The sequence below is a fragment of the Tursiops truncatus genome, chromosome 7 (genome assembly GCF_011762595.2).
Source record: "Tursiops truncatus isolate mTurTru1 chromosome 7, mTurTru1.mat.Y, whole genome shotgun sequence".
NCBI lineage: Eukaryota > Metazoa > Chordata > Mammalia > Artiodactyla > Delphinidae > Tursiops > Tursiops truncatus.
Window position 1 is genome coordinate 65,395,954 of NC_047040.1, and position 21,890 is coordinate 65,417,843.

The 21,890-nt window shown below is 39.3% G+C and overlaps 1 protein-coding gene across 1 annotated transcript in view; it reads left to right on the forward strand.

Moving 5' to 3' along the window:
* The first annotated feature begins 1,718 nt into the window (after positions 1–1,718).
* SCN9A (sodium voltage-gated channel alpha subunit 9) overlaps positions 1,719–21,890 on the forward strand; it is a 148,926-nt gene continuing 128,754 nt past the window's right edge. The window contains exon 1 of the mRNA XM_019923191.3: positions 1,719–1,958. The gene's annotated coding sequence lies outside the window, so the exon portion shown is untranslated. The remainder of the gene's footprint in view (positions 1,959–21,890) is intronic.

Here is a 21,890-nt window from a genome sequence, read left to right on the forward strand (position 1 = left end):
TTTTGGAATTTGGTCAAATCTGTGTTAATCATATTAATAAATTTTATAATTTCAGAGGCACTGATCAGTTTTTCTTTGTCTTAATCAGCTAGAGCCTTAATGTTCTAATTTATCTTCTTAAGGAAAAAATAACATGGATTTGAAATTCTGTGGGTTCTAATTATTCTGAATGTCATATGGATTATTCCCTAATGAAATGGAGAGAGCTGTAAGGGAAAGGGTTGATTGAGCTCATCTTACATCTCAGTGACTGTGCATCAGACAATTTAGTTGAAGGGAGACTCCACTTCAAGGTGGTAAGAAAAGACAGTGGCTTTACTGCATCTAATAAAAAAGGCTGTGTCTCCTAGTACAGTTAATTCTTCTTCTTATGTCTGCAAACAATGAAGGAAGAGAAAGTGACTTGGCCATGACATGGCATTGAGAATTAGGTCCCAGTGACCCAGTTCACTCTTCAGTGGAAAGCCTCAGAAACTGACAGTTTCCTTCCTTCAACAGCACATCTTACAAATCAAGAATGTTAAGGTCCAAAGCCCCAGGGCAAATCTCAGAAGCTCAATAAGCGGCCCAGAAAGGTAAACCCTGGGACTTGGTATCCTGTGTGTTTACCACTAAGTATCATTTCCATAATAGGAGTGGAAGCAAATTACACTATAGCTGCAAAAGCCCATCATTCATATTTATACAGCTAAGTGATCTGTCCATTTTATAAGGCCGGGATCCGGAAGTCTACCCTGCCTCAACGTCTTAATCCTTCGATTTTTCCCTTTGGCGGAAACTTCCTGTTTCTCTTTGAGAAAGATAATTCTATCCTGTTTTCATCCCCTTCCTCCCAGCAGGCTGCTGTAGAAAACGCGCGCGCGCACACACATCGCACAAAATGATTTAGAAAGATTTCTTTTCACAGTCGCTCCTACCCAGCTCTGAAAGTCAGAACCTATATGACTGATGGTGTAACCAGATGAGCGGGTCCCAGGTCCGGGAAGGCAAGTCCCCTCTGCCCCAGGTCCCCCTCTCCACCCACGGCGACTTGGGCTCCTCTCTCCGCCTTTGAAAGAAAATGCATTCTTTGCTTCCCTGGAAGACTTGGCAACCCGATCGATCTATCATAAAAAAGAAAAGAAAAATCGCAGCCTAGAGACAGGTCTAGCGCGCCACCAACCCAGCCTCCGTGGGCAAAGTCCCAGGGAAGGAACCGATTCCCAGTATTGAATCCTCGGAGCCCAGGGCCCAGGAGACAATGGCTGGGCCTTTGCCATAGGTCCCCACCTCCTCTGCCCGTAGTTCTCTCCAGCTCCCCGTCAAGCCGCAGTAAGTGACTTCTCGGAAATCTCAGCAGATTCTGCTGAGCAGGAAGGGAGGAAGGGGTGATGGGGGCGGAGTGAGGTAAGAGAAGGGCTCTTCTGGCTCCTGGACACACACGCGCGCGCCCCACCCAATGGGGTAGGTGAGGGTGCACGGTCTTGCCATCCCCTCCTCTGCCTTCTACTAGCGCACGGTAGCGAGACTGCAGCATCTCCAATACCTCGCCGGCTGGGTCCCCGCCCCGCGCCCCCTGCGGGAGTGGAGGGCGGCGGGGAGCGAGGGTGGGGAAAGGGCGGGGAGCGAGGAGGGGCCGGAGAACCGGGGCGGGGCCGCTGCTTCCCTGGGCGCGCCCCGGAAGGAGGGGCGCAGTCTCCGGGCTGGCCCTCGCCCGCAGTGCTGCGTCCGGTGTCTGGTTTCCAATTCCGCGGGCTCGGCCGGCTGGGGCTGGGTGCCAGCGGCGGGTAGTGGCAGGCGTCCGCTGAGCAACAGGAGCCCAGAGAAAGAGGGAGCGGCAGCGGCAGTGGCAGCGGCAGCGGAGGGGACGCCGCGGGAGAGAGGCCGGGAGCGAGGAAGGGTCCCTGAAGCCCGCCCCCTACCCGGCGCCAGACTCTGCGTGCGCACTGGGTGAGCATGGTCGGCGGGCAAGGTTGCAAGTAAGTGCCTTTTCTCTTGTTCCTCCGGTATGGCGGGGAGGGAAACCGCCAGTCTCTCGCCAGTGCTCGCCTCGACCGCCACACCCACCTGTGCCTGATTTCACATCTGTCGTGTTTTGGCCGACCGGTGTTAATGCCACCTGGAAAGTAGAGGGGAGAAGTTAGGCGAGGAGGTGCCAGCGACTGGACAAAGAGGAGCTGGAAAGGCAACCGGTCCTTTGCCAGTTTTGACGGTGTGGATTTCAGGTTCAGAAAATGTGGAAAGGCAAGGCAGCTAGCTGCACCTCATGGTTTACTATTATTTCTTTCTGTCTACGCTAGCTGAGTCGTTGGATGGGTTTCGGTTCCAGGGGTAGGTCGTATTCTTTACGAGCAAAAAGCATGTGTTCTTTTTCCCATCTGCAAATGTGAGCGTGCAGAACCAACAGAGCTGACACTACCTGTGGAGACGGCGAGGATGCGCCGAACCCCTTCGGAGCACACAAACACAAATGATTGACGGGACTGCTTAGCCCCATTTCTCGACGCAGTTTTTTTTCAAACGAATGTGCATTTTATAGTGAAATTCAGATGAGATTCAGAATCATTTTAACTTTTTATCGGCTTCAGCTGAAACCGTCATTTAGTTTAAGAAGAAAATAGTTGTTTTCGTCACTTCTATTAAAGACAAAAGATTAAAGCGAGATTAACATACTAGAAACTTCAGTGCCAACTTTTGTGATTACAGCAAACATATTTCTCATTATTTTAGTGTTTTTTTTATTACAGTTGCAGTATTCAAAATAATTTATATCTCCTCTGAAGCTAAGAGCAATTTTTATGTGAGAGAAGCTTAGGGGAGGTTTTAAAAAGCTCATTTCAATAAGATAAAGACCAAGTCAACATAGGCTTTTAAAAGAATGATGGATTTTCAGTTGTTGAGTGTGAAGTCAGTGCTAGAAGGTTCAGGTTTTTTCAGAAACACAATGTTCTTTTCTATTTCTCATGCTTCTCTATGGGCAGGAGAAAGGTATTGTCTTTCTTTGGTAATTTAAAATATATATTTATGATTTTTGCTTTAATGTCAATAAAACCTATCTATATATCATCTGCAAACCAAGTCCAATTATTAAACAGTCCATTTTATTGAAAAGTCTTTAACTTATTTTTCCATCATTTAAAACAATTTAAACTAGAATTCACTTTTTTAGAAACTATGTTAAGTAGGATCTTTAACAAATTTTATTATCTGAAAGCCTTATCTGAGCCCTGTGTGTGGAATGATCATGATTGCTAGAACAGCTTATTTAAAACAAAATGCTAGACAAAATATGGCATTTGATGTAATGAAGGATGTGCCCTGTATCAGGCAACCGACAGTAGTTTTGCTTAAGGTACGTTTTTGTATTTTGTAGCTGTTTAAAGTACCTCTTTATTTAGAGGTCCCCTTTTGAACGTGAACCATTGTGCAATCGTGGGACACCATGACATATTCTTATAAAAGCCGGGTATATGGTTTGCCATGATTCCTATGGTGCAGGGCAGGGCTTACAGGGTACCTGATGCTTCTATGGAAGAAAGATGAGTCAGGTCTGGCTCTCTGCCAAGAGCATCCTCCTGCCTCTGTGACTCTCAGGACCAGGAGAGACCATGGGAGCCCTCCTGTGGTAGTGCTTCTGTGATTTTGCTACCTGTTGCTGAGAAGAGTTTTGGCAGCAAAGAAAATGTAAGAAATTCAGAGGTGGAATCATTGGGGTCCTATTCACCTTATTTAATGTGACCAACCAACTTTCTCTGTGGCAAGGAAAAAGAACAGAATCTTGCATTTTTCATGAATAATAAAAATTAATATTTACCTAATGTCTCTTCCTGTTAGACATGTGAGAGAGTGTGAAGTACTGGGAAGAATTATATGTTATTTTTCTAACCCTGTAAAGGAACTTAAAGTTTATTAATATGAATGGGTCATTCTTCACATCATAGTGGTAATAATTTATGATTTTCCCTAAAACTCTTGTCTCAGATCCTTTTCCCCAGTCTTTGTCATCTGGATTAATGGTTCCACCATCCACCAAGTGTTGATTGCTTTCTGTTCCTCATCACGGCATTTTATCCCTAATCAGTCCATGTTTAGATCTCTCAATCTTATCTCCCAAACGCATCTCTGTTCAATTATATTTCTCAGCTGTACCTCTTCCACTTTGTTTTCTATATCTACCCTGCCACCAAATTAGTGGCATCATCATAATTTTCCTGGATTCCTGCTACAGCCTTCACATTAACCTACCTCCATAGTTCGCTCCCTTGTGATTCACTCTTCATACAAAGCAATGCCATTATGCCTCTCCTTAAGAACATTCAGTGGCTCATAACTACATAGAAAAAAGGAATAAATGCAGAAACACAAAACGATTAATAACAAATTCCTTCTGGTAGCCTACAGCTCACTCTCTGATCTGGCCCTCCGCTACAATCTCCCTGAGTGCATCTCCCACTCATTTATATGCTCCAGCCACCCTGGTCTTTTTTTTTTTTTTTTAATTTATTTATTTTTGGCTGTGGTGGGTCTTCATTGCTGTGCGTGGGCTTTCTCTAGTTGTGATGAGCGGGGGTTGCTCTTTGTTGCAGTGCATGGGCTTCTCAATGCGGGGGCTTCTCTTGTTGCAGAGCACGGGCTCTAGACACGCAGGCTTCAGTAGTTGTGGCACATGGGCTCAGTAGTTGCAGCTCGTGGGCTCTAGAGCGCAGGCTTGGTAGTTGTGGTGCACCGGCTTAGTTGCTGGGAGGCATGTGGGATCTTCCAGGATCAGGGCTTGAACCCGTGTCCTTGGCATTGGCAGGCGGATTCTTAAGCACTGCGCTACCAGGGAAGTCCCCACCCTGGTCTTTTAGTACCTGAAACACATGAAACAATTTCACTCCCTAGGCCTCTTCAAGTGTTCCCAGTGCCTGGACTATTCCTTCCTCTCTTTAAATGCCTAGCTCCTTTGCAAAGTTTAAACTTCAGCTCAAAGGTCTCTGCGTCACAGAGATCATTCTTGATCACCTTGTCAAAAGTAAGCTGTTACCTGTTAGGTTCTGTCTTGCTTCCTTGTTTTCTTCCTCCATAGTGCTTATTACAGCATGTGGGTATTTTGTGGATTTTGTGGATTTGTGTATCGAGTGCTCCAAATGAACGGGCACTGCTTCCATAACAGTACCTACAATGAAGCAGTAGGGGTTTCCTAGATATTTATGTAAATAATTAAGTACGAAGATTAAGACTTATTTCATCATAGAGTGCACTAACCTTGCAAACTTACGAATTTTAGGATTCAATTTCTTTTTTATTTGTTGAGCATTGGGTGTATTTACACTCAGTACTATGATTGTGAGGAGGTAAAGTTAAAATATCCTGAGATGTATTCCCATCTCTCAGCAGTGTAGGCATTAAGGTATTCAAAGGGAAGTAGACTGTAACACACCCTTAGAAAGGCAGTGACCATAACTGGATTAAAATGTATTTTGAAGAAACATTGGAGTGCATAAGCCAATGACTTTATGACTTTAGTGTAAGTGATTCCTAATATACAATGATGACCTTATTAGGTTTAAATCTGTATGTTTTACCAAAATTTGAGGGTCGCTTAATAATCACTAAATTTAAAATCATGTTTTGTAATAAATATGGCCACTTGAGTGGGCTCAGTTGATGGAAGTATGGTCAACAGGTGCCAACATGATCCGAATTGGTGTTTACTCCAGACTCAAGGGGCAGATTATCTCACAAATGCAAAGTGTTCACTAGGGAAGGCTCAGAGAGACACTGTGGACTAATACAGGAAAGTCCATCACTATTATTGGGGAAGGGGAGTGGGCTCAAAATTCACGTTGGTGAATGATAGCATCATACTTACACTAGAATGTATACACACACACACACTCTTTTTTTTTTTGAATTTTATTTAATTTATTTTTTCATACAGCAGGTTCCTATTAGTCATCCATTTTATACACATCAGTGTATACATGTCAATTGCAAACTCCCAATTCATCACACCACCACCCCACCCCCTGCCGCTTTCCCCCCTTGGTGTCCATACGTTTGTTCTCTACATCTGTGTCTCAACTTCTGCCCTGCAAACCATTTCATCTGTACCATTTTTCTAGCTTCCACATATATGCGTTAATATACAATATTTGTTTTTCTCTTTCTGACTTACTTCACTCTGTATGACAGTCTCTAGATCCATCCACGTCTCTACAAATGACCCAATTTCGTTCCTTTTTATGGCTGAGTAATATTCCATCGTATGTATGTACCACATCTTCTTTATCCATTCGTCTGTTGATGGGCATTTAGGTTGCTTCCATGACCTGGCTATTGTAAATAGTGCTGCAATGAACATTGGGGTGCATGTGTCTTTTTGAATTATGGTTTTCTCTGGGTATATGCCCAGTAGTGGGATTGCTGGGTCATATGGTAATTCTATGTTTATTTTTTTAAGGAACCTCCATACTGTTCTCCTTAGTGGCTGTATCAATTTACATTCCCAGCAACAGTGCAAGAGGGTTCCCTTTTATCCACTCCCTCTCCAGCATTTGTTGCTTGTAGATTTTCTGATGATGCCCATTCTAACTGGTGTGAGGTGTTACCTCATTGTAGTTTTGATTTGTGTTTCTCTAATAATTAATGATGTTGAGCAGCTTTTCATGTGCTTCTTGGCCATCTGTATGCCTTCTTTGGAGAATTGTCTATTTACTTCTGCCCATTTTTGCATTGGGTTGTTTGTTTCTTTAATATTGAGCTGCATGAGCTGTTTATATAATTTGGAGATTAATCCTTTGTCCATTGATTCGTTTGCAAATATTTTCTCCCATTCTGAGGGTTGTCTTTTCATCTTGTTTATGGTTTCCTTTGCTGTGCAAAAGCTTTTAAGTTTCATTAGGTCCCATTTGTTTATTTTTGTTTTTATTTCCATTTCTCTAGGAGGTGGATCAAAAAATGTCTTGCTGTGATTTATGTCAAAGAGTGTTCTTCCTATGTTTTCCTCTAAGAGTTTTATAGTGTCTGGCCTTACATTTAGGTCTCCAATCCATTTTGAGTTTATTTTTGTGTATGGTGTTAGGGATTGTTCTAATTTCATTCTTTTACATGTAGCTGTCCAGTTTTCCCAGCACCACTTATTGAAGAGACTACCTTTTCTCCATTGTATATCCTTGCCTCCTTTGTCATAGATTAGTTGACCATAGGTGCGTGGGTTTATCTCTGGGCTTTCTATCTTGTTCCGTTGATCTATGTTTCTGTTTTTGTGCCCGTACCATATCGTCTTGATTACTGTAGCTTTGTAGTATAGTCTGAAGTCAGGGAATCTGATTCCTCCAGTTTCGTTTTTTTCCTTCAAGACTGCTTTGGCTGTTCTGGGTCTTTCGTGTCTCCATACAAATTTTAAGATTTTTGTTCTAGTTCCGTAAAAAATGCCATTGGTAATTTGATAGGGCTTGCATTGAATCTGTAGATTGCTTTGGGTAGTATAGTCATTTTCACAATATTGATTCTTCCAATCCAAGAACATGGTATATCTCTCCATCTGTTGGTATCATCTTTAATTTCTTTCATCAGTGTCTTATAGTTTTCTGTATACAGGTCTTTTATCTCCCTAGGTAGGTTTATTCCTAGGTATTTTATTCTTTTCCTTGCGGTGGTAAATGGGAGTGTTTCCTTAATTTCTCTTTCATATTTTTCATCACTAGTGTATAGGAATGCAAGAGATTTCTGTGCATTAATTTTGTATCCTGCAACTTTACCAAATTCATTGATTAGCTCTAGTAGTTTTCTGGTGGCATCTTTAGGATTCTCTATGTATAGTATCATGTCACCTGCAAACATTGACAGTTTTACTTCTTCTTTTCCAATTTGTCTTCCTTTTATTTCTTTTTCTTCTCTGATTGACATGGCTAGGACTTCCAAAACTATGTTGAATAATAGTGGTGAGAGTGTACATCCTTGTCTTGTTCCTGATCTTAGAGGAAATGCTTTCAGTTTTTCACCATTGACAATGATGTTTGCTCTGGGTTTGTCATATATGGCCTTTATTATGTTGAGGGAGGTTCCCTCTATGCCTTGTTTCTGGAGAGTTTTTATCATAAATGGGTGTTGAATTTTGTCAAAAGCTTTTTCTGCATCTATTGAGATGATCTATGGTTTTTATTCTTCAATTTGTTAATATGGTGTATCACATTGATTGATTTCGTATATTGAAGAATCCTTGCATTCCTGGGATAAATCCCACTTGATCATGGTATATGATCCTTTTAATGTGTTGTTCGATTCTGTTTGCTAGTATTTTGTTGAGGATTTTTGCATCTATATTCATTAGTTATATTGGTCTGTAATTTTCTTTTTTTGTAGTATCTTTGTCTGGTTTTGGTATCCTCATAGGGTGATGGTGGCCTCATAGAATGAGTTTGGGAGTGTTCCTTCCTCTGCAATTTTTTGGAAGAGTTTGAGAAGGATGCGTGTTAGCTCTTCTCTAAATGTTTGACAGAATTCACCTGTGAAGCCATCTGGTCCTGGGCTTTTGTTTGTTGGAAGACTTTTAATCACAGTTTCAATTTCATTACTTGTAATTGGTCTGTTCATATTTTCTATTTCTTCCTGGTTCAGTCTTGGAAGGTTATACCTTTCTAAGAATTTGTCCATTTCTTCCAGGCTGTCCATTTTATTGGCATAGAGTTGCTTGTAGTAGTCTCTTAGGGTGCTTTGTATTTCTGTGGTGTCTGTTGTAACTTCTTTTTCATTTCTAATTTTATTGATTTGAGTCCTCTCCCTCTTTTTCTTGATGAGTCTGGCTAATGGTTTATCAATTATGTTTATCTTCTCAAAGAACCAGCTTTTAGTTTTATTAATCTTTGCTCTTGTTTTCTTTGTTTCTATTTCATTTATTTCTGCTCTGATCTTTATGATTTCTTTCCTTCTGTTAACTTTGGGTTTTGTTTGTTCTACTTTCTCTAGTTTCTTTAGGTGTAAGTTTAGATTGTTTATTTGAGATTTTTCTTGTTTCTTGAGGTAGGCTTGTATAGCTACAAACTTCCCTCTTAGAACTGCTTTTGCACCATCCCATAGGTTTTGGACTGTCGTGTTTTCATTGTCATTTGTCTCTAGTTATTTTTTGATTTCCTCTTTGATTTCTTCAGTGATCTCTTGGTTATTTAGTAACATATTTTTTAGCCTCCATGTGTTTGTGTTTTTTACGTTTTTTTCCCTATAATTGATTTCTAATCTCATAGTGTTGTGGTCAGAAAAGATGCTTGATATGATTTCAATTTTCTTAAATTTACTGAGGCTTGATTTGTGACCCAAGATATGATCTATCCTGAAGAATGTTCTGTGTGCACTTGAGAAGAAAGTGTAATGTGCTGTTTTTGGATGGAATGTCCTATAAATATCAATTAAATCTATCTGGTCTATTGTGTCATTTAAAGCTTGTGTTTCCTTATTAATTTTCTGTTTTGATGATCTGTCCATTGGTGTAAGTGAGGTGTTAAAAAGTCCCACACCATTATTGTGTCACTGTCGATTTCCTCTTTTATAGCTGTTATCAGTTGCCTTATATATTGAGGTGCTCCTATGTTGGATGCATATATATTTATAATTGTTATATCTTCTTCTTGGATTGATCCCTTGATCATTATGTAGTGTCCTTCCTTGTCTCTTATAACATTCTTAATTTTTTTTTTTTTTTTTTTTTTGCGATACGCGGGCCTCTCACTGTTGTGGCCTCTCCCGTTGCGGAGCACAGGCTCCGATGCGCAGGCTCAGCGGCCATGGCTCACGGGCCCAGCCACTCTGCGGCATGTGGGATCTTCCCAGACCAGGGCATGAACCCGTGTCCCCTGCATCGGCAGGCAGACTCTCAACCACTGCGCCACCAGGGAAGCCCAACATTCTTAATTTTAAAGTCTATTTTATCTGATATGAGTATTGCTACTCCAGTTTTCTTTTGATTTCTATTTGCATGGAATATCTTTTTCCATCCCCTCACTTTGTCTGTGTGTGTCCCTAGGTCTGAAGTGGGTCTCTTATAGACAGCATATATGGGTCTTGTGTTTGTATCCATTCAGCAAGCCTGTGTCTTTTGGTTGGAGCATTTAATCCATTCACATTTAAGGTAATTATTGATAGGTATTTTCCTATTACCATTTTGTTAATTGTTTTGGGTTTGTTTTTGTAGGTCCTTTCCTTCTCTTGTGTTTCCCACTTAGAGAAGTTCCTTTAGCATTTGTTGTAGAGCTGGTTTGGTGGTTTTGAATCCTCTTAGCTTTTGCTTGTCTGTAAAGCTTTTGATTTCTCCATCGAATCTGAATGAGATCCATGCCGGGTAGAGTAATCTTGGTTGTAGGTTTTTCCCTTTCATCACTTTAAGTATATCATGCCACTCCCTTCTGGCTTGTAGAGTTTCTGCTGAAAAATCAGCTGGTAACCTTACGGAAGTCCCCCTGTATGTTATTCGTCATTTTTCCCTTGCTGCTTTCAATAATTTTTCTTTGTCTTTAATTTTTGCCAATTTAATTACTATGTGTCTTGGCATGTTTCTCCTTGGGTTTATCCTGTATGGGACTCTCTGTGCTTCCTGGACTTGGGTGGCTATTTCCTTTCCCATGTTAGGGAAGTTTTCGACTATAATCTCTTCAAATATTTTCTCGGGTCCTTTCTCTCTCTCTTCTCCTTCTGGGACCCCTATAATGCGAATGTTGTTGCATTTAATGTTGTCCCAGAGGTGTCTTAGGCTGTCTTCATTTCTTTTCATTCTTTTTTCTTTATTCTGTTCTGCAGCAGTGAATTCCACCATTCTGTCTTCCAGGTCACTTATCCGTTCTGCCTCAGTTATTCTGCTATTGATTCTTTCTAGTGTATTTTTCATTTCAATTATTTTATTGTTCATCTCTGTTTGTTCTTTAATTCTTCTAGGTCTTTGTTAAACATTTCTTGCATCTTCTCGATCTTTGCCTCCATTCTTTTTCCAAGGTCTTGGATCACCTTCACTATTATTATTCTGAATTCTTTTTCTGGAAGGTTGCTTATCTACACTTCATTTAGTTGTTTTTCTGGGGTTTTATCTTGTTCCTTCATCTGGTACAAAGCCTTCTGCCTTTTCATCTTGTCTATCTTTCTATGAATGTGGTTTTTGTTCCACAGGCTGCAGGATTGTAGTTCTTCTTGCTTCTGCTGTCTGCCCTCTGGCAGATGTGGCTATCTAAGAGGCTTGTGGAAGTTTCCTGATGGGAGGGACTGGTGGTGGGTAGAGCTGGGTGTTGCTCTGGTGGGCAGAGCTCAGTAAAACTTTAATCCACTTGCCTGCTGATGGGTGGGGCTGGGTCCCCTCCCTGTTGGTTGTTTGGCTTGAGGAGACCCAACACTGGAGCCTACCCGGGCTCTTTGGTGGGGCAAATGGCAGACTCTGGGAGGGCTCACGCCAAGGAGTAGTTCCCAGAACTTCTGCTGCCAGTGTCCTTGTCCTCACGGTGAGACAGAGCCACCCCCTGCTTCTGCAGGAGACCCCCACCAACACTAGCAGGTAGGTCTGGTTCAGTCTCTATGGTGTCACTGCTCCTTCCCCTGGGTCCCGATGCACACATTCCTTTGTGTGTGCCCTCCAAGAGTGGAGTCTCTGTTTCCCCAAGTCCTGTCGAAGTCCTGCAATCGAATCCCACTAGCCTTCAAAGTCTGATTCTCTAGGAATTCCTCCTCCTGTTGCCGGACCCCCAGGTTGGGAAGCCTGACGTGGGGCTCAGAACCTTCACTCCAGTGGGTGGACTTCTGTGGTATAAGTGTTCTCCAGTCTGTGAGTCACCCACCCAGCAGTTACGGGATTTGATTTTATTGTGATTGCGCCCCTCCTACCGTCTCATTGTGGCTTCTACTTTGTCTTTGGGGTATCTTTTTTGGTGAGTTCCAACTGTCTTCCTGTCGATGACTGTTCAGCAGTTAGTTGTGATTCCAGTGTTCTTGCAAGAGGGAGTGAGAGCACGTCCTTCTACTCTACTGTCTTGAACCAATCTCCTCACACACTCTTTGTGTGACGGTAAGTCTCCTCCTTTTTTGAGACTATACTTAAATATATGAAACAAATAAGTAGTTTTGCTATTACTGTTTGGTTGAAAATTTAGCTTTTGGTTAAGCAGTCAGCTTTGATTAATGATATTTTTATCTAGCAAGTGTCTAACCATATTTGTTTGTTTCTGGTAAAGAATTTGGCAATCATGTTTCTTTTTGAAGGACTAAACTATTTCACGAATTGTCACCAGGGATTTGGTTAAATTTTGCAATTATGGTGGCACAACGTGGTTGTTGTAATCTGTTGGAATACATCTGTGCACTAATTGAAGTTGGGCCTCCATTTTACACATCTCACATTAGCTAATTCATTCTCACATGGAGGTATTAGGGCTTCCTTCTTGAGAACTTTGTAGGATTAGATTACTGTTTAAGATGGCAAGGTCATAATGAAATGGATAGTCTAAGATTGCATGAAAATGATTTTCATATGAGAATTTTTAGGAGAGCATTCACAGACGTGGGTAGATTACTTTTGTGGAATATGAGAGAACAGTTTTGGTGTCTTTTGCATTCTGCAAAATGAAATTTCTTCATTGAAGGTTTAACTTTCTCTTCCTTCTCTGTGTAGCTAGAAGGAAACTGCTTTAGGCAACAGGGAAAGCCATCAGCTCTTGGCAGCTAAAGGTAAAATGAAGTTTGGAGGAATGAAACCCTTGAGTGGTGAGGAAAAATGCCAGACCATGAAAGAGGGGAAGGAGGAAGGAATGCCTTGAACAGTGCCAATAAACCTCATCGGCCACAGACAAATTTGAGTAGACGTTGTATATAGAATTGGATGATCTTATATCTTTTTAGCCCCACTGAGAAAATAATTCTTTCTTTTCTCTTTAAAATAACAACTGTATTTTAAATGAAAAAATTCTGTCATTGCTTCTTAAATACAGGAAATTGAATACCTTTGGATTTTTAAACTGATATAACTGGGAGCCAAAAGTACCATATATTATTATTGTTAAAATATACCATGAATGGGGCTTCCCTGGTGGCGCAGTGGTTGGGGGTCTGCCTGCCGATGCAGGGGACACGGGTTCATGCCCCAGTCTGGGAAGATCCCACATGCCGCGGAGCGGCTGGGCCCGTGAGCCATGGCCGCTGAGCCTGCGCGTCCGGAGCCTGTGATCCGCGACGGAAGAGGCCACGGCGGTGGGAGGCCCGCGTACCGCAAAAAAAAAAAAAAAAAATACCATGACTTTAATTGTAATTTCATTGCTGTTCATTTTATGACTTCCTTTTGTTGTGTCAGGTGTTTGAGAGACTGCCATTATTGATCACAACTTTCTTTAAAATGTCTCTTTGGATTTTTTACAAAGCTCTCTGAATCATTTATTAAAATATGATAAAACTTTAATTGCGCCTATGATTGTTCACTTGGAAATGGTTCAGTCTTACAGGGAGTGAGTACACTTACAGTATCATTAACCTACCATCTCTGCCCTGCAATGAATGCCTTTTTCTTGCCCTTTCTCTCTTATATCTCATCTTTGAAAACATTTGATCTATATACCAGTAATACAAATTTTGCCCCACTATTAGGTCAGAGTATTAACACAAATAATTGGAAAATTGAGCCTCTAAAGAAGAATTAGTAAGATTAGATAGATGCATTAAAGTATAAGTACAAAGACATTTCTGTGTAGATGTTTAATGAAATCTTCTTTGTGTTATACGCCAAACAAAACTCCCGTGTCATCTGATTGTTTTTTAAAAATAGGGGTGATTTCACTAGATGTAATGTTTGCCAACTATATTAGTCACTCATACAATATATATCTTAGAATCTAATGTAATTAAAAACATGTCATCTTCTTCAGGGCCTATTACTTAGAAGTTCAAAAAAGGAGTAAATAGAAGTAAACAGTAGATATACAAATCCATACATGAAAATAAAACAGGGGAAAGTGAGCGAAATGTTATATGATAATGAAATATTCCCTTATGTATTGACTTAAACTCCACTAAATGATTATTCTTTCAAGTCCAATGGACAGTGCTTCCTTTAGGGCTTAGAGTATGGATAATTTACTAACTCTATGTACATTTTAAATAGAATAAATAGAATATTTTATTGGTAAATTATGCTTTCACTTTCTCTGGCTGATGATATAAAGTTAACATTCCTTCTAGATAAATTTTATGGGACCAATCTTCATAGGCGATCCTTTCATGGAACAAGTATTACAAAGTTGAAGTGATGATTTCCACACAAATGGAAATGCATATATATTCTTGTTACCCTGGACAAACTTGGCTCAAGGTAATTCAAGTAGGGAGAAAAGAAATGGCATCCTCAGGGGTCAGCTGGGAGCAAGCTTCTTATAATCCCATGAGATCGTCTGACAGACTTTCAGGAATGAATGTTTGTGGCATGGCTGTGCAGAGAAACTCTTTCGAAAATTCATATTATGTCCCTCCTATAGTTCAGAATCATTGTAAAATATTGTTATAACATGTTAAAAGCACAGAGGAATAAATTTGTGTTCACATTTGGGTAGTGAAAAACGTGTTTGTCTAGTTATCTCTCTTGCTGAACATGTGATCTTAGTCAAATACTTTCACTTCTCAAATGCAACTTTGTTATAAAATTGGTAGTGTCTACTTCTCAGGGTTGCTGTACAAATTAGATTAAAAAATATATATCCACAGCAGCCATTTTAGTGTCTCACACATAAGGAGGTGTTCAATTATGTTGGCTAGATATTTGGTAACAGTATATAGACAGCACAGTTTACATCTTGTTAATATTACTGATACTAACATTAATTTAACAGCTTCATATATGAGGGTCTCATTTATGCCGAGTAGTGCATTAAGGGATTTGCAAATGCTCCTTTTAAATCCCCACAACCGCCCTCTGAGGTGAGTAAACACTAAGGCTCAGGAGTTACCTTACCTTCACAAAGACTCACCGTGTTTACTAAACTTGAATAACATATATATTACTTTTAATGGAAATAAAATCTTATTTTTCCCAAGATTACACTTGCAAATATCCCACACAGGTACGCCTGGTTACCAGGTATGCCACAAAAGCCTTTTTAACCCATAATGGAGCTGAAAGAATACATTTGCAATTAAACATAGCAAACTGTAATTACAATACTATAGAACAAGAAAAAGAAAGGTTGAATATTGGTTAAATGTTCCCCTTGAATACTGATTCTTGGGCAGTGCATTTGTATTAAACTGCAATTGAGATTTAGGTAGAAGTTTGAAGACAGTATGATATTATGAAATGTATCTATACATTTAAAGTGTTCCTGAGGTTGTTTTAGACATTGAATACCTTTGCTTTCTTGGTCTAGGGGTGTCCCTTTATTACTCTGACTTGACTTGGCCACAATTAGTGTATTGGGTTTTTTTAGTTTTATTATGAGAGAATCAAAGACAGGAAAGGGGACTTTCCCAAGGCAGACAAAAATTGAAAGAAGAGGGGTAGTGTCATTGAAAAGGGTAAGTGTGTGAAATGTCTCGGGCAGGTTCATTCAGCTATGAGCTATGAAATGGAGTAGAAACAGGGAGTGGAGTTGTACCCATGAGATCCTGGGTGTTAGAGGATGGAGAAGGAGAGGAAGCAAAGTGATCTTGTGCAGGGTAAGGAAAGAAGAAGACAGTGTTCATCTAAAGTGTTCGTATGTCCTAACCTAAAGCTCAGTACTTATTGTAACAAAGAATCAATGATTTATATCAATAACAGTGATTCTTTAACATCAGTGATTCAGGGTGCTTACTCTTAAGGGTTTTAAAACATTTGGGGAAAAATAATTTATTTTACATGATACTTATAATAATTTTCTAAGGCAGATGATGTTCTTTTAATATCTATTATCTACTTAGATACTGTTCTTTGAGTGAGATATGAAAATCATGAGAAATTGGACCCCTGAGTTCTACGGTATGTCTCAATCTGTTCTAATGGTTGTGGATTGGCAGCTTGTCTACTAGGCTGTTAAGGTTTTAAGGGTAGAGACCATAACTTGTTCATATTGGCGCCCCTGCAGGGTACCATACATGCAGTCATTCTTGATACATATTGCATGAATAAATGATACATACTATACAACCAGGTGCTTGACTTTTATGAAAAATAGCTTTTTCACTGGAACTGAATGCTTTCTAAGAATATAGGAGGAATAAGTTAACAAGAATTTAATAATTTATGCTTCTCTTGCCTAGCTTTTTACCATTACTAGGTAAATTCATATTTCTTATTTCTTAGGGAAGGAATAGCATTTCTGCTTATTTTCTGCCCCAGTGTGGGTTCATCAATTCTAGGTGACAATGTTTAGCCTCCTTTGCAGAAAAGAACCCAAATATTTTGACATGTACTCAAGTTGATGCATTAAAAAGGCTGAAGCCCAAATCCATCTCTAAAGATTTGCTTAAGAGGTGGACTGGTAATCAGATAGTAAAAAAAAGTTTGAACTACAATTTCCAACTGCTTTGTCTTGAGCTCATGATCAATCATTAAGCCCTATCTGGTTGGCCTCCAAAATGTGTGGGTCAGGAGTTCGAATCCAAGTTTGTATTAGTGCCATTGAGGTTTGTGGGGAGGGAGGACCTGGCAGAGATCCCAAGGGTAGTGGTAAAGAGATGCTGAGTTGCTCCAGGTCTGTTCCTAGAACTCTCAGCCTCACTATTCTCGGCATTTATATGTTTTCTGAAAGTAAATGGTAATTCCTTCTTTCCTTCCCTCTTCCTTTGTTCACTCCCTTCAGCAAGTATTTATTGAGTAGCTATTCAGGGCACTGCTGTAGACGCTGTACGTGCAGCATTGAACAAAACGTAGAGGTTTCCTGCTAGTTTTGAGACAGATAATGAATAAGTAAACAAATGTTCACCACTTCCTGACCTTGTATTATACTATACGCTGTGAAAAAAAATAAAGCAGGACAGAGAAAATTGAGGGAAGGAGGCATTGTTTATTAAGGGTGGTTAGAAAAGCCTTTCAGAGGTGCTATTTGAGCAGAGACCTGAAGGAGGTAAGGAAGTGAAGGAGCCAACTACTAAGCGACAGGAAAATTATTCTAGTCACAAGAAGCAGAGATGGCAACAGCCCTAAGGCATATTTGATGTGTTTACGGAACATCAAGGAGGTCAGTGTGACTGAAGTGCAGAGAGCAAGGTGGAAAGTGGTAGAAGATGGGAACCTTTTCTTAATTTGGAGAAGATTACTAAGTCTGCCTAGAGGTCTGTGTGATGTCAACATTACAGTGACTGGCAGGGGACAGACTTTGGGAGGGGATGAAGTGTGCTTTCTTTAAAAACTGGATCCCATTCTGGACGTGGGTACCACACAATCCAAATATATGATTGGGAAACTCCTAATTTCCATATAAAATTCATCTTTCAGTCATTTTTTGTGATTTATATGTAAATGTTTTATGTTCTTTTCTCATCTGCAATAGATTAGATTCTTGGAAGCCATTTGAGGAAAGAAGGGCTAATATGACAGAGGTTACAATTGAGAGTATCTTTAAATGTTTAAATTCTGGAAATTAAAACATGGCAAGAGTACAGTAATATTTTGCATATTTTGATTAATTTTTATATCTATTGTGCAAATTATTTCTCGAGAAATAATGATACTGCATATATATAAAGGAGTCTTGCCTGGCAAAATAGATACCAGAGAAGCACATCTGAATCCCATTGAGGTTGACCCACTGTTAACTGCCATGACTTTGGTATCTTCCTGACTCTCCTCCCTACAGTTCTGAGCAAATTTTTGCAAATTAAAAAATTTTTTGCAGTAAAATATACGTAACATAAAATTTACCATTTCAGCCATTGTTAAGTGTACAACTCAGGGGCATTAAGTCCATTCACATTGTTTGCGACCATCACCACCGTCCATCTCCGGAACTTTTTCATCATTCCACACTGAAACTCTGTACCCATTGAATAATAATTCCTCATGCTTTCCACTCCCCCCAGTCCCTGGTAACCAGCATTCTACTTTCTTTCTTTATGAATTTGACTATTCCAGGTACCTCATGTAAGTAGAAATATCCAATATTTGTCCTTTTTTGTCTGGCTTATTTCACCTCACATAATATTTTTAAGGCTTATTGATGTTATAGCATGTATCAGAATTTCCTTCCTTTTTAAGGCTGTATAGTAATGCATTGTATGTACATACCACATTTTATTTATCCATTCCTCCACTGATGGATGTTTGGGTTGCTTGTATGTTATGGATAATGCTGTGATGAACACCATTGTACAAATATCTCATTGAGTCCCTGCTTTTAATTCTTTTGGGTATATGCCCACAAGTGGAGTTGCTAGATCATAAGATAATTCTATAATTAATTTTTTGAAGAACTGCCATACTCTTTTGCACAGTGGCTGCACTATTTTATATTCCCACCAGCACTGCATAATGGTTCCAATTTCTCTATACCCTCGCTAACATTTATTTTCTCTCTTTTTAAATAATGGTCATCCTGCTGGGTGTGAAGTTGGCTCTCCCTGTGGTTTTGACTTGCATTTCCTAATGATTAGTGAAGTTGAATATTTTTTCATGTGCATTTGTATATTTTCTTTGCAGAAATGTGTATTCAAGTCCTTTGCTCATTTTAGAATAGGGCTGTTTGTTTTTGTTGAGTTTAAGAGTCCTTAATATATTGTGGATATTCATCCCTTATCAGATACATGATTTGCAAATATTTTGTCTGTTCTTGGGTTGTCTTTTTACTCTCCAACAGTGTCCTTTGACGCACAAAAGTTTTAATTTTTATGAAATCCAATTTTCTTTTTCTTTTGCTGCCTGTACTTTTGGTGCCATATCCAAGAAATCATTGCCAAATCCAGTGTCTTACCCCATGTTTTCTTACTTTAGTTTTATAGTCTTAGCTCTTAAGTTTAGGTCTGTGATCCATTGCTGATTATTTTTTTCCATTCCTATAGACATTGTAGAGTCTAAGAATCTCCAGCTTCCCTTCACCCATCACTCCCAGGGGTTTGGTTTTTAGTTCAATATTCCTTACTCTGAACATTTACCTTTCTTTTCAGTAACCCCCATCTCATTTGTTCTTTCTTGTATGCTAGGATTAAAATGCTTTAATTATTGAAAGAGTAGAGTAGCGACAAATAGGGATCCCTGGTGCAGAAAGAATATTATATACTCACATGCTCCTAGTCTCTGATTGGGTTCATTCATCCTTTTGACGAATCTTATCATTGAAAAACGTTTGGGTTTAGTCCCTTCCTATGTAGTTTAGGAATTCTGATTCCTTACTCACTAGATAATAGATTCAGGAGCTCTTTATATTCTGATCCTAGGTATTAGATGATATGATTAAATAGAGCAAGAATTTTGTCTTGCTACAGTTATAACCCCCCCAATCATAGCACAATATTTTACACAGAGTGGGTGCTCAATACTACTTGATTGAATAAACAGACGAGTAAATGAATGGGAAAAAAAGACTGTCTTGTTTCCTTAGGTGTTTGGTATATCAATGGCTTCTACTATTTAGAATTTTAGATTCATTTTAATAAAGAGCAAGTTCGAAAATCTCCTTTCCCCTTTCCCTTAATTCTTAGTGAAGACACTAATTTTTCAATCAATTTTGTTAGAAGTGTTTTAGAAGAGTTTGCTGCTGAGAACTGAGGTTTGAAGATTAGAGTTTGTACCACAAGTATTTCTGTTCCATTAGACAGTCCTTGTGGAGGTTAAGTCCTATAGCAGCACCTTTCCCCTTGGGTAGCTACCAGAAAATGAAAAATGGTGACTGTTGATAGAAACTCAAGGTCACTATGTACGGTTTATATTGTCATGAAAATATGATATATGAACATCTTTTTGTTTATAAACAGTTAAATGCATTAATTAGAACAATAGCGGAAAGAAGTAAAACCCATAAGTAAAAGTTAAGCCCCTTTGCCATTGAATTGTTGTATACTCTTTTTGCCTAAACACTCACCTTATCTCAGAATACAAGTCTTCTGGTCAGATATCTACTGGAATGTAAATTTGAAGAAGGATGGGAATTATTTTCTCCCCACTTACTTGTTACTCAGTGGCCAGTATCTAATCTGGAATTTTCTCCACTATTCTAAGCCTGTTTACATTTATTATGAGAGTCTGAAAATCCTGTTTAAAAGTGGCAGAAAGTAAGAGATATTATCATACATTTAATTCACCCCTCTTTAAAAATAGCCATACTTGGGCTTCCCTGGTGGCGCAGTGGCTGAGAGTCCACCTGCCGATGCAGGGGACACGGGTTCGTGCCCCGGTCCGGGAAGATCCCACATGCCGCGGAGCGGCAGGGCCCGTGAGCCATGGCCGCAAGTTCATGTGATTCGTTCCATGGTTCTTTACCATCCCTAGATGAATTTCCATTAATAAGCTGTTTCTTTAGAATCATAAAACCTCCTTTCCCTGCCATTATGCATTCTAAAAAAATGTCTACACCAAAAGTCTTATAAGTAGACTGACAACTTTTCTTGATAATGTCCACAAATATTCCAAAGAGTCTCTTGGCATGTGTGCTACTTTATTCACTTGTTCTGTTACTGAGTTACAGGGCTTTGAGTCTATTGAACCATTCCTGGCCTGCCAGGAATATTTTATCAGCAACGGTCACTATGCTTGGATTTTTGCCTTCTTGAGTGAATACCTGGCCTTCTCTTGCTTTAGCATTAGGTTCTGGAGCATCCACTACTAATGAAGAATAATCCTCTGACCCCTGCTAGAAATTTTTCCCTATTTTTTTTTTTAAATAATGTTTCTGTGTATCATGCTGGTTATTGCCTACCCTCAGCATTTTTAACCTATTGCATGATCCTTCTCAGGCCTAAAGAACCATTTCTAATGTCAGATGATTCATCTTTTATGAACTTGCCACATTCCTTATTTTCATATACTTTCAATTATTTTATTATTTCCACATTGGTTTTCATCAAATTCCAATTTTTTGGTTATCACATATTTTAACACTCTCAGTATATTTACAGTTAACAAGTCTGATTGGTTTAATAATTTTTATCACCTTTTAAAAACAATACACACATTCTGTGTACACTGCATGGACAGACTAATGAGCCTTATGTCAGGCAGGGACTAGATGACTGTATGACGTATATCGCCATCTGTTGGGAGAAAGCACTGTCGTTTTGGTTGATCATAGTTTAGTTTTAATCTTTAAAATATCTTGAAAGTGGAGACTCACAGACTTGAAGAATGAATTTATGATTACCAGGGGGGAAAGGTGGGGGGGATACTTAGGGAGTTTGAGATTGACATGTACACACTGCTATATTTAAAATGAATGACCAACAAGGACCTACTGTATTGCACAGGGACATCTGTTCAATATTCTGTAACAACCTAATTGGGAAGAGAATTTGAAAAAAGAATAGATACATGTATATGTATAACCGAATCACTTTGTTGTACACCTGAAACTAACAAAACATTGTTCATCAGCTATACTCCAGTGTGAAATAAAAAGTTAAAAAAAAAAACCAGGTACAACCCCTAAGAAGAGCAATTTGGGAATATCTTTCAAAATTACAAATACACATATCTTTGACCTAAAAAAAAAAAAGCAATCCTGAAGAAGAAAAGTTTCTGTGTGTAGATAAATGCAAAGCTTTATCTATTATGAAGTAACCAAATTTATTCTCCTTTCTTAAGAACGTTAGGTGTGCAAAATCTATTGATAAGGAAGTTGATAAAAATCATTCATAATAACGGTTCGAGTTTTTGTGCACATAAAACATTATCAGGAAATAAGCTAAATGAATGGTTAGAATGTATTGTACACTTAAAGTGTACTAAGAAATGTGCTTCATGTTTAAAATGCAGTGTCTCGTTTTTTCCCTTAAAATGACCTTATTGGATAATT